Source organism: Silene latifolia, chromosome 6 (assembly GCF_048544455.1).
Source record: "Silene latifolia isolate original U9 population chromosome 6, ASM4854445v1, whole genome shotgun sequence".
Lineage (NCBI taxonomy): Eukaryota > Viridiplantae > Streptophyta > Magnoliopsida > Caryophyllales > Caryophyllaceae > Silene > Silene latifolia.
Window position 1 is genome coordinate 138,601,111 of NC_133531.1, and position 13,699 is coordinate 138,614,809.

The 13,699-nt window shown below is 36.1% G+C and overlaps 1 long non-coding RNA gene across 2 annotated transcripts; it reads left to right on the forward strand.

Annotated features, from left to right (window-relative positions):
* Positions 1–4,005: 4,005 nt before the first annotated feature.
* LOC141587398 (uncharacterized) lies at positions 4,006–13,264 on the forward strand. Of its 2 annotated transcripts, XR_012519762.1 has the most exons (5): positions 4,006–4,172; positions 5,523–6,188; positions 7,512–7,637; positions 10,165–10,278; positions 12,666–13,264. It is a non-coding gene; the product is annotated as an uncharacterized LOC141587398 (long non-coding RNA). The 2 variants fall into 2 exon arrangements; XR_012519763.1 differs by lacking the exons at positions 4,006–4,172; positions 5,523–6,188; positions 12,666–13,264 and adding an exon at positions 11,541–11,883.
* The last annotated feature ends 435 nt before the right edge of the window (positions 13,265–13,699 follow it).

The following is a 13,699-nucleotide window of genomic DNA, read 5'->3' on the forward strand; positions in this document are numbered from 1 at the left end:
TCCAAAGTAGTAAGTACAAAGACAAACCCTTTCAAACATAACAACAAATAATTAACCAAAATTATTTATATATTAATTATCATGATAATGCTTTTATTTGTACCGATTTACTAATGATTAATGTTTATTTAGTCTCCAAACTCTTCATCTCTCCATTAAGAAACCCTGCAGAATATCAAATAGCCTTTGTAAGAAATTCTAATACTGCAGCATAAATAAGTTCAACTCGTTCAATAACAAGCTATAAAATTAGTTTGGTCAAAGCTCATTTTAAGCTTACATTGATATTGAATCAATTTAAACTAGGTCTAAACTCAACAATGTTTTTTAATTCAGCTTATAAACGTCACACGTTAGAAAAACAGTATTAATATATTTGATTTTAAATTATGTTAAATTTATGAATTAAATTTATAACACCAATGAATCAAAACAATCACCGATTCAAGATGACTTCAAATTTAAAATGTTTGACGAGTTTTGAACTCACGGTGTACCCGACTTAAACTCGTATCAATTGGGCAAAAGAACGAAAACTAAAAAAAGAAAGAAAAACTTACTGAGAACAATTGAAGGAACTGTTTGTAACAGGAGGAAACTTAATTTTCAAACCACATTGCTTAGGAAGATTAGAGACCAAAGTCTTGTCGACCGTACCGCCAACATAAGGCAACATAGACTCAAGACATTGGCAAACTGCTCGCCTATTCTTCTTACTTTTTCCATACCTATTATATGTTACTTTAGCTCCTTGACAACAATTTTGTGAAGGTGAGGTTACTTGTTTGTCAAGATATGCTAAACATGGGCTAAGTTGTTGAATTACCATGTTACATGGAATGGACTGCCCTTGCCCTTTTATGTTATTGCTAAAGAAAATTAGGGTTAAAATGAGGAATATTATAAGGTAATTGCTCATTTTGTGTGTGTTTTGGTTAATGAAGTTTTTGGATTTAATTAGTGTGAATTTATAGGGTGGAGGTTGTAAGAGAAAAGGTAGCATTTTAATTTGATGGTTGTATTCATGTAAATTTCATGAGTTCATGATATGAAGGGGATAGTTGAGGTGTTATAGGTCGTCACACATTTGTGCCTAGTCTGATGAAACTATATTAATTCAAAAGAAAATTAGTAGTAGTCTATATGCATAGTATAAGTCTTAGGAAGAAGTCGAGTCGGAAAAAAAATGTATTTTTAATTATGTCTCGCTCTTTTTAAAAGTTTGTTGATAAGCATTATTATGAAAAGATTATAATTTGATTACAATATCAAAATTGAATAAAAAGCGCTAAAAGATTTCGTCTTAGAGTGTCGAGACACAGGCCCGTTCCTGAGTTTTTAGGGGCTCTAGGCAAAATGTAGATTGGGGTCCTTGAAAAAAAATACAATGTATAATAGTTTTGCTTTCGCCTAAAAATAAGATTTTTCTAAGGGACTGTGACCGAATTTTAGAGGTGACGAAAGGGGTGGTCAATTTTAATAGTGCGATGATGCAATTTTAGTGTTAATTTGGCAAAGAGGTTGATGGCCTATAATTTTGGTGGTGTTTTGATCCAAAGAATTGTGATCAGAATATTACTAGTAGGTTTGCTATAATTCTTGAGGTTGCAGAAGGTGAAGTGAGGGTGGTGGGTAGTGTTATCATTCCGATGCTTGGGAATTGATGATGCGATTCTACTTTCTAATTAAAGAAGCAAGAATCGGAAATTTGGGTCTTAGGTGAGAAATTAGAAAACTTCTTTGTTTTTGCTACATTAGATTTCTTTTTCTTTTCTTACCATTATTATTTTAAAATCTAGAAGAATGAACCCTTTTCTAGCTTGGGCCCTAGGCCACCGCCTCTCCAGATTACCCTCATCTGAATTTGCCGATAACAAGCAACACCTCGCTCCCTTCCCCACCTAACACACCGACAACACTGGCCACACCTACGCCAGCATAAATTCAAAAGGCTAGATCTACAAAAAGCGGCGCAAAAATTTTAAAAGCTAATATCTCCGGCGACGTCGTCGGCAAAATTAGAGCCTGAAACTGGTTTCGTCGACATTTTTCGTGGTTGATTCGCCGACGACGTCGCTCACCGAAGGTGGTCGTTATTGACAAAAAACGCAAATGGGGCGAGAAAGAAGAGATAAGAGCGGATGACGGGGCTTTCATGAGGAAGGAGCACGGCGGATGGTGGGGTGTTGGAGAGGAAGGAGGGGATGGCAGCTGGTGGGGTAGTTGGGGTCATTGGGAGATAAAGGAGGACGATGACTGGCTTTAACATAAGCTGATAGGGGTATTTTTGTAATGAATTTAGAGAAATGGAGGGAAAATTCAAAAAGAGACGGAAATATTCATCGGAGTTGGAAAATGGTAGCAATTTTTGGCCCGAGGTCAACTAAAGGGAGTAATTAAAAAAAAAAGGAAGTAAATCTAGAAAAGTGCAACTTAAAAGGGAGTAATTTATAAATTACTCTTTTTAAAATATTGTAAATTGAAATAAAAAGTTTATGGATTATCTTCCATTTTATGTTAACTTACTAATTTGACAAGGACAAAGTCACTCACTTACATAAAGACCAGTTTTATCTTAAACACGTGCATAGACCAGTTTTATAGAGCGAATTTACCCCCAACATACATATCTTACGTAAACTCTCAATATCTATTCATTTTTCATTTCAATCAATTTGTTTTTCTTTTATGTTCACTAAACAAAAAAACTAATTCAGATTTTGGACAACGGAACGCACATGATACATCTACGACTTTAACCTTGTCAAAACTCAAAACTTCGTAACAAAATTAACTAGTTTCCTTTATTTAAATCATTTCATTTACCCTTTTTTTTATTGTTTTTAAAGGGTATTTTACTCAACAGCTTTACACTCGATCAATGTTTTGAAAAGGCAACTACCTCCTCAGTAACTAAACTTGGCAAATGGGTCATTGGGTCGAGTTCAGGTGGGGTTAGTACGGCACGGGTCAGTTTCGAGTTTACATAAATTCAAGAGATTGGATAATTTTTGGATTTATTATTATGACGCTATTTAAAAATAATGGTTACTTTACGAGAATAAACATTTGAGTTAGCTCAAATTTATTCGGGTTAAACTCAATTTGGATGATTCCGAGGTCATTAATTTGGGGGTCGGGTCGAGTCCCTCAGGCCTGGCCATTTTTGCCGAGTCTAGTCGTAAGTCGTAACTAGTGTAAATGGGAGCGATTTTTACACCGGAGTCTCGACCAATAATCCAAGAAATCTGTGGCGGGAAATGCGGTTAACTCCCCTAACACTATCAATTGAACAACGCCACCACCTGGTATTATCTCGTCCTTATTTTTTCCGTTTAATTTATGCTTTATTTTTGAATTTATACTCGTATTATCTAGGGTTTCACTTGAAATTGTTGCGGTTTTTTTACAATTCGCGCATAAACTAAATTTGCAGTAATAGTTCTTACCGAATTGTTATATTGGCTTAATGCAGTTACAATGTAGCAGTCAATTATTATGCTAGGTTTCTGTTTTTATGTGTATTGATTGATTGATTGATTGATATGATTACGATGTTTCCGAAATTGAATTTTGTTTCTTCAACCAAGTGATTAGACGAAACTTTGAGGGTTTTTAATCATTGAAGTGATTTGCTGTGATTCGACGAAAGTTTAGCCAATTATCTAGGTTTCTGGTTTTTATGACTTGTTATAGATGTTATTGAATTGATTTACATGAGATATTATGGAATTTGAGGATTTGCACTAAAGTTCGGAGTTGTCATTTTTGCAAGGTTTGTGATTTTCGAGTGTTTTGATTTATATAGGATTGTAATTATGTCTGATTTTTTGAGTGTCACTTTGTTTAGTTTCCGAGCATTTCTGCAAATGTGGACCTTTTTTCCCCTCTGGTAGGAGTGTGTGGTTTGATTGTTGGATGGAGTTCGTTCCTTTTTAGGTTTAAGCAAGTTGCTTACCTGTTCCAGCAAGCCGATTTAAGATTCATACAGGTGCTATCTTTGCAGGGTCTGGCGTTCGTGTGTTCGTTCATTGAAAATGATATTGGTTTTGTAGATGAAAGCCTTGAAGAATTTAATACTTGATTTTACTGGCTTCAATTCAACTAGTTTTTGAATGTCACCGAGATACAGATACTGTGAAATTCTCGACCAGATTGTATCCACTGTCCCTGTATGTTTGAGATGCCCTTTCTGTGTCCCCCATCTGTTGTGTTGCACAGATTACACCTTGTTCTGTCAGACTTTTGTGCGTTTTGTTAACTTCTGACTTAGGGCTAATTTCATGCTGCACAAACTTGTTTCTTGAATTAGGGGTTGGAAAAAAAATTGGTCGCGGAGGGAAGTGAATGTGCCTTTAGAGCTAAGAAAACCTGCAATAATTGGCTGAATAAGTGTTTCCTCGAATGTAATTTCATAACCTTGGGTTCCTGGGCTGAGACATGTTCCAAAATTTATATTATTTAGTTGCTGCAAATCAAGGAATTCTGTATCCCTTTGCAACATTTTTTATTACCGTCACCACTCACCAGAACCAGTAAACGCTACCTAGGACTCGCCCAACTATTTTCAAGTGATTCCGTCACACTGACCCGAGATGGTCTCTTAATGTGAATTAACCTTTAACTTCAGCATTAAGGGGTCGCAACATTGTTAGAATGAGTTGGGTATTTCAGCATAAACTCGATCATAGACACCCAAAGATTACTTTTGTGCCACATAGATGCCCAGGTAACCATCGAAGAGTGCTTTAATCTAGTTCCCTTACTAAAGGGAATATCAAGAATGGATAGATGCACTACTTTGTTGTTTTACACATGGTTGCCTAATTCGATAAGTAACACCCAATCCATGATGCACAGTTGCACACTAATAGAGCGTCTAGTATATAGTTATATAGATTTGAAGTAAATGCCAAGATAGACTATGTCCTCTTCACAACCTGTCTACATCTCTAAGAACTCGTCCAATAATTTTCAAGTGATTCTGCCGTAGTGACCAAATAAGGTGTCTTTGGTGCGAATTATAACCATTAATTTTGGTATCATGGGACCTACTTGGACGACTGTGTTGCAAACTTATAGACAACCTAGGATTACTTTTGTGCTACATTGATTCGTGGTTTAATAGTCTAACAATGTTTGTAATCCACGTGGCCAAAATGGTTAGTAACACATCTTTATCGTTTGATAGGAGACCATTTAACATGACTACAACCATTGTACTCCTTTAAGAACTCATCTGAGAATTTTCACATGATTCCGCCACAGTGACCTGTGAAAGTGTCCTGGGCATGAATTAGAACCTTCAATCTTGGTATTCTTGGACCACTCTCGGCTGCCTGTGTCTTAATGAGTATGATGAGCATTTTTCTTTTGGTTGTGATGAGTATCTTTCATATTTATTGCATGGACCAACACACATTTAACTGCTCTTGTACTGTATTCGATAGATTTTTTCTGTGGCTATGTGAATCTTGGATGATTTTTACAGTAAGAGTCTCAATCTCTGTGTTGTTTTTTAGGAGTGAGAGTGTGAATTCCAAGCTTGGCAACTTCTTTTCTAAGCTTCAGGCAAGTAAGGATGTGGAATATGGGGAGAACTCATTCTATTGTGACTTCAGAAGTACATACTGTACTTGTGATTGGCCATATGCAGATCAACATATTGATGTAGAAGAGATGGTCATGGTGTTATATAAGTAAGGTTTGGTTTCACAGAGAATTGAGAAAACAGTTGTCTTGAGTCCTCTGAATCAGCTTGCGTCCTTTGTATCCTTCGGTCCTCCCTCTTGTTACACGTGGGTCGAAAAATGGTAAAAAATCAAGATATGAGAGTCATGATGGCAGATTTGCAGCTTGGGTACCGTCTGTTAACTTGGTGGTGATCTTGTGTTTGTGGCTTTGTGCGCCCACTTCAGACAGCAATTAGGCTATACTCCTGAGAAGCCGCCTTAGCTGTTGTGGTTCAGGTTACTACAAATTTTAACAGGTTGAGTAGCACGGGTTTTTTCCTTGACAAGGATGATTCATCTGCTGATTCCGAGGATTAAGCGAAGTAAAAGAAAGGAAGAAGATTGCAGGGACAGGAGCAAAACTCGTCAAATTTATTCAATACACTCGGTCACATTGAAATAGAAGAGGTTCATGTAACATCGCAAACTAGCAAAGTTGAGTCAGGAAATTTCTTGGTATGTCCACCTTCCATTTACTGTTTAAATAAGTGATGTCACTATTAATGTTAATACAATGTTGACTTTCCATTGTACCCTTTTCGGGTTAGTTGTGATAATTGGGAGAATAATACACCTGCATATGTTTACTACCTCCCTTGAAAATCTCAAATATAAACACTGTCGCCAAATGTGAGCACTATCATAGACCTCTATTTGAATAATTTGCAATTTAAGCTTCTTGTTATGCTAGAAAGAAATGACTCGTCAAATTTCAGATCGGTTTCTGCTGTGTTTGATTTCATGTTTGCTTGTTTTCCGGCACTTGATGACCACCAATAATGAGTCAGAATACTTTACTTGACACTTTGTTTGCAACAGAAGAAATTTTTTATGTTCAGGACATCTACATGTGTATGTTTCTTAAGTTGGCGTCAATCTTCTGAAGATGTTCCGTTTTATTTGGAGGTAGTTCTTGTACATTCTATTTGTGTACATCTGAGATATCTGTAAGACAACAAGATCTGGACATTTTACCAAAACAAAAAGGGGAGGAGGATTGTATTATAATTAGAAAGGACGTCAAAGTGGGTAGGATAATTAGATATTCATATCACTTAGTTGTCCAACTCCATGTGATTTGGTTTACCTTGTCTCCCGTGTCAACTTCTTCTTTGCTAAATCCAAGTTTACCGTTATATTACTGTACGTATTATGAATTGCTCTCATTATACGGGTCTGTAAGCATTATATTATAGTTCAAACTTATTGCAAATTTGCAATGATATAGTATATTCTACTGTATTTCAAGGTTGCATCGAGCATCATAGGTCCGTTTGGCATCAAGTCTGGGAAATGATATACAACTGCGGGCTACTCGACTTTCTTAGAACCTCGTCCTTTTTTCTCTTAACTTTTCATTTAATATCTCTATTGCTTGTTACTAGATGTCCAGTGAACAGAGGTGTACATGTATTCGTATTATTTTATGAATTAGTGACAAATGGTTGTTGAAGATAAAGGTTGAGGCTTTGAAGATGATGGTAGATAGAAGATGCTGTAGTATTCCTCTGCGGGCTACTCGACTTTCTTAGAAATGCTGTGAAAACTGAAGTACTACATCTCTGGTTAAGTGTTTAACAATTGTTTCTAGTTTCGACTGTACGCTAGTTTTTCTACAAACTTCCTTGGTGCAAATTGCAAGATACTATGAATTTATGTACTCTATTAAATAGCCATAAAAGATATTTGATGATGCAAATAGACAAGCTCCGGATCTTTGGGTTGATTTGCTTGATTTTCGGTATATTATTAATCTCACTAAACCTCATTTGGCCACAGATTATCAAATTGACATCGACTACGTGGAGACATGATTGGTTAACCTTTCTGCTAAGCTTTTATGGAGGAGAAAGTTGCTCACTTGGGGTCAAAAGGGAAAGGGACATTCAATATTGTTGAAAAATGGTAACTTTTCTCTACCTAAACTTGGATCATTGTCTCATTAAATCATTTGTAGGGATTACCACCGATTCCTGAAAGTGATATTTTATGTTGCTTACATTTTTGTAGCATAATTTATGAAGGTGGCATATTTAGTTTTAATTGCATGTTAAACCTTAAATCATTTTAGGCTGTTTTCTTATGACAGACGGAGTATTCGTTCTACTTTAACTGCATTTTACATCTTAATCATTACGGAGTATTAGTTTCTTTAGTCTGTTAGTAGTTCTTTCTTTAGGCTGTTTTCTTATGAGATCTCGTTTTACTTTCTCACTCAACACATTAGCGAATACGTATGCTAGGACTCCTAGGAGCAGCGGGGGCAGTATTTTCACCATATTGTCGAATACAAAAACTTGTATTCACCGTTTAAATTGAGTCGGACATTATATTGATAATGACGGCCAAGAAATAGGAGGTGAGATGAGTAACTTTGCTCCTTAGATTGGAGTTATAGTTCTGGAATAGTTAGAGTTTAGCTGAGTAAACCATGGCAGACAAACTGGGCTCAGAATGTGCTATCAATAATGCAATAGTCTAAAACTAAGTCCCTTTTCCTTGACATAAATTCTATTTCGTAATTATCGCGTCATGCTTAGTCATGCTCACGTTGAATTAGGATAATGTCAAGTCCCCAAATAGTTTGAATTTTAAGACGTACAAACAAATAGAATCAATGTACACCCCTCATTTGTCGGTGCATGCCCAAGTGGTTGGGCATTAAACCAAGTTTTATTAGATACTACTTCAATTGTTCCGGGAACATCTCTCATGTACACGGCTGGCTACATTATTTAGTTTATGTGACGTAAATTATCTTTATTTAATACCGTACTACGTAATTGCTGTACCTTTTGCTGGTTGATTTTTTTTCAATATCATTTGCTCCTAAATTTTCATGCCGAGTCATTCGACAACCTCTTTGTGTTGCTAATACAATGATAGGATTGCGTGTATCCAAGCTCCGCTTACCTAGCGATTTGCGAGAGCCATAGAAATTTTGGGGTAATGTTGTTGTTCTTGTATTGTTTGCTCCGACATACCAAGCCACCTTTATGCCTTGGACAAAACAATACTCCGTAACAAAGTTATCCCAGTATCTCAAAGTAGTCAGGGTAAAATAGATCAAGACTTTTAAAATTACTCGTGATATTAATAATTAAGTCGATGATTGCAACCTAGGTTGCACGGACACTCCTCCTAATCAGCATTCCCGTGTCGGACACCCGTGTCAGACACGACACTCGTCGGACACACGTCAAAACGTGTCGGACACTTGTAAAGCCGTGTCTAACTTTCATCTTTTATTTGGGCACGTGTCCGACACGTGTCCATGGTATTTTGAGCCGTGTCCTTGGTATTTGGACACACCTTCAAACGGAATCAAGTTTAATTTAAGGTAAATGGCGAGAATTGTTATATGGTTGAATTTGGTGGGGAAATAAGCTGAATTGGAGACAAATAACGTTCTTTAGACTAGTAATGAGATGTCGAAATAGATTGATTATAAGTTGGTTTTTGGTTTTGGAAATGAGAATGAGTTATAGTTAACGTAAGTTTTACTTTTACTTATTTAAATTTAATATTCAATAATTTTCCAAAAATAAAATCACACATATATAACTATAAAATATATATTTTATTAAATTTAAATGACGTGTCCCGTGTCCTAAATTTCATGGGATGCCGTGTCACGTGTCCGTGTCGTGTCAGTGTCCGTGTCCGTTTTGGTGCAACCTAAATTGCAACTTTTACAAAGTTAAACAGAACCAAAACTTTGTTTTATTCATTAAGAATTTCATCTTTGCTCCGTAAGAGACCGCGGAATAACTTTAGAAAAATGATTGTTGAAACTTTTTATTATGCCTTTCATGTAAACAAATTCCTTCATCATTCAAGAGACAATGGAATAGCTTTAGACAAAGAGTATTATTATATTTCAACAGGTTTGAAATCGAAGGCTAATTTGAATACTTCCGCTATATTTTTTTATTTATGAAAATGACTTCTATAATAAAATAGACGGTAATACTATTAAACTGTATATAGAGCTGCTGAGTCCGACGTTAATTTTCGGCTTTTGCATAATTTTGTATAATCTAATTAAGTAATTCATAAATCATAATCATGTAGGTGTTAGGTGTGAAACCTTTGGGAACATAGTGTCCTGTTTACTCGTGAATTGTGATCATAAAGAAGTTTCGCTAATTTGTTGTTACTCTAAATTGCTTATGTTATGATGGGACAAATGTCTATTATCATCAATACAATACAGCTTAAATTATCATCTTTATGAAATTCTGCTCATTCTACTGTTATTTCCACCGTCTCAATCATTTGTTTACCTTTTCTTATTTTGTGATACAAGGGAAAACGTATGTGAAACTAGTGCTCCTTTATAAGAAATCTGTGCTAAAACACTCTTTGCACTAGTTTTTTAACTACTACATACAGACTTTTGACTATATTCCCTGTTGTGATTGTGTTTTAGGCAGTATCGGTCGTGTTATCGGTGCAACGATAGTGTAGCCCGAGGAGGACGGGACGGTTTATTAGTCAGATCAAAGATTGAAACAAATGGTTAAAGACCCCGCGTCTTAAAAAGGTAACATGCCAACTATATGTTCTGTTGATTCATCCAGCTATATTATACTCCGTATTTGAGTAGCCTTTGAAAAATCGTTGTTCTGCTAGGACCCCGTGAGCTTTATAGCTCACCTTCCTCAATACGAGTAACATCTATAGAGAAAAATTAGATAAATCATTCAACAACAAGACTTGCTTGTGACGGTCACAAGGTTGTGATGTCTTACAAACTCTCCTCATTTTTAATATTATTTAAATCGAGTGTGAATCGTCACAAGCGTGTTACCGTTGCTTGAATCTGTGATCAATAAAAGACACCAAATAGTTGTAGGACCATAAGTAATGTTAATTAATCTGTATATTTGGACGTGGTTGGACACCAAATAGTTATTTCATCATCCAAACTTAGACTTAGCAGGCCAAAATTCTATCAACCTTTCCACAAAAGGTTGTGCTGGCTATGTTCATTTAAAGTTGTGTTAACAGGTAGGAGTTGGGATTAATTTAGGGTAGGCATAATTCTATGGGACAAGTCACAAGTATACTATACCAAGTTAAGGAATCTATAGTATAGCACTATAGCCATGTGTTATGCTGCTTAGACTCGTTCAGTAGTATTCGACATGGGTGTATGTTTAAGTGTTGGACTCGGCCATTTTTATGTAAAAAAAATGTATATTTTAGCTTAAAATGAGGTATCGAAGTTCATACCCTTGTCCGAGAGTTGAATGTCGGACACGAGTAAGTGGGACAATCAAAAGGGTCGGAGTATTATAGGTCATGTGAAATGAATTCTGCAGGAGAGTATGTTTCCCCATTAGATCAATTAGTACTACTATGTACCTTTACTTTAATTTAGCGTGTCATACGGTGGCGCCTTATCATTGTCGATATACTACTATTCTGTGTCCTATTAGTGTAGCTAAAATAGATTTTGCTACTAACTACTTGTGTCCTTACGACAATATAGTATTACTAACGTAGGGCCGACATGAATGTGGAGGTTAGAGCTTGTCACTTATCAACTATACAAAAGGACAATAAATCCTTCATGGAAAAGAGTCAACATTTCTACGTAAAGATTAATCAACGCTTCAAATACTATAACACTTATTACACACTCCCTTACCATTTATATATACCCCTTCTCCCACCACCACTTCCCCACTTTCATGCACTTGTTTGTCTACTTGAAAACACACACACACACACACATTATTGTAGAGAAATTTACGTCTCAAGTCGGTATCTTTTAGTCGGTAACTGAAGCGTTTCCTGTAGGGAATGGGAAATTGCATGGATTCAGGGAAACGTAAAGTAGAAGAGAGCAAAACAATGGAGATTGGTGGTAAAGAGGTAAAGATTGTTAATGATGTTGAGAACAAGAATAGTAAAGGGATAAGAGTTAAAATGGTGTTAACCAAAGAAGAGTTGCAGTGGTTGATGCTGCAGCTGAGAAATAGATCAGAAAGCGGTGCGGCGAGGATTGAGGATGTATTGGCAGAGATAGAGAAGAGTAGAAAGAGAGGTGTAGTTGATCAGGGTTGGAAACCTTCTCTTGATTGTATTTCTGAGATTCCTGAAGTGTTTGAGATGCATAAATGAGAAATACTATTTTTTTTTATTATGTTTCTTTTTAATTTAATGTTTTTGTTAGAAGGTTGATGAGTGCTTGGTAAGACTTGTAAATACACATTTTAATTTGGTTCCTAGTATGAAGTAAGAAAGACTAATGATAGACAGTCCTCAAAAAATGTTGCTCTTTTCATTAAAACTAGTTGTTGCGCCAGAAGGTTTTGCTTGTGACCTCGAAGGTCTTGCTTGTGGTCACAAGCTTCTGACGAAAAGTGTCAGTCACAAATGTGAATTTGTGTTGTTTCGTAGTATAGGGTCCGGTGCCCCAATTTCGTTAAATTGTATTGTGAAAGTAATTTAGGTGTATAAGTGTATTATTGTGAATTATCCTAGTACTGATACTCTTCTTTGGAATCTCTGTTTTGTTGGGGGACAATGGGTATAAAGAGTAGCATAATTTTGGTACTAAGCCTTGTGTTGATGGATTTTCTTTGAAAGAATATTTTGATTTTGTCATCAATTAACATGAAATAATGGTGTTTTTTTTACAGCGATAAACTGATATAAATAAAAGAAAATTTACATACCATTCAGTCATATATTACCCATTTTCAAATGGGCGGGCACGGACCTGGTTTGAATAACCAAAAAAATGAAATCTTGATAATATGAATAACACAAGGCAACATTAGTATGATGAAGACAAATGCTTGGCAACTGGTAAGATGAAATAATCTCTGATTTAGTTCTTATCTTCATCGACACTCATCTTCTTCGGACAACCGTTTGCTCTACTTATGCTGCCTTCTAAAAGCCATATGGATTATCCAGAATTCAGTGGTTTTTTGAAGATTGTTTGGTGGATCCAACTGCTGTTTCGCATAACCAGCTCCCTGTTCTCTAGTCATCTCTGTTTGCATCCACTCCTCTGTCCCGTTTCCTTACTCTAGTTCAACCACTATATCTTGCAGACATCTACTACTATATTTCCGTAAAGAGATCAGTGACTACGAACTGTTTCATCTGCTCTTCTTCTGACTCGGTTTCCGGGAACACACTATTCAGAGCTTTCTCAATGCACCCTCAGCTTTTGAGGCCTCTATTAGAGCACTTTTACGACTATGCATAGTGCCTGTTCTGCGACGTATGGCTCTGTCTCCTTCAAGTTTCTTGTCAAAAACTATCCTCAGTTCTGGCAGCGTCTTTGCCTGTACCAATTTGCATGCGGAACTCCCTTGGGGAAACCGGAAACCATAATTTGCTTGTAATGTTTCCTCACTGGTCTGTAAGCCTGGCTCTAGGCTTACGGGCTAACTCCTTTCTGTATTTCTTTGTCTTTTTTATTTTTATTTTATTTTAATATAATCGGTTTATTATTGTAAAAAAAAAACCAGGATATCAAAGCAGTTTTGGTAGGGTTCATTCTCTAATTTTTAGCGTTGGTCCAAACACAATACATTATGCGTCTTGTTTAAGAGTTTGCTGCCAAAAAAACACACTTGCTTAAAGCTAAACATAAAACAATAGTACTACGTAACAGTCATAGAGCTGGTAAGTCTGACCCGACCTGAACCCGACCAAATCGGACCGTTAGGGCCCGAAAGTATTTGCGACTCGAATCGATCCGACCCGATTATCAGTGACCCGAACTTGACCCGATATTGACCAGACCCGATACTGACCCGATTAAATTGATGACCCGATAATTATTAAGCTTAATTTTGATCAAAATGAAAATGATTTTGTGTTTAGATTGATACGTTTGACTTAATAATGAAGTAATTAAACTAAATAATAAGTTAAAAACTAAATTTAATGGTAAAAAATTGTAATAATGCGATTAAGTAACCGGACTCGATAATGAC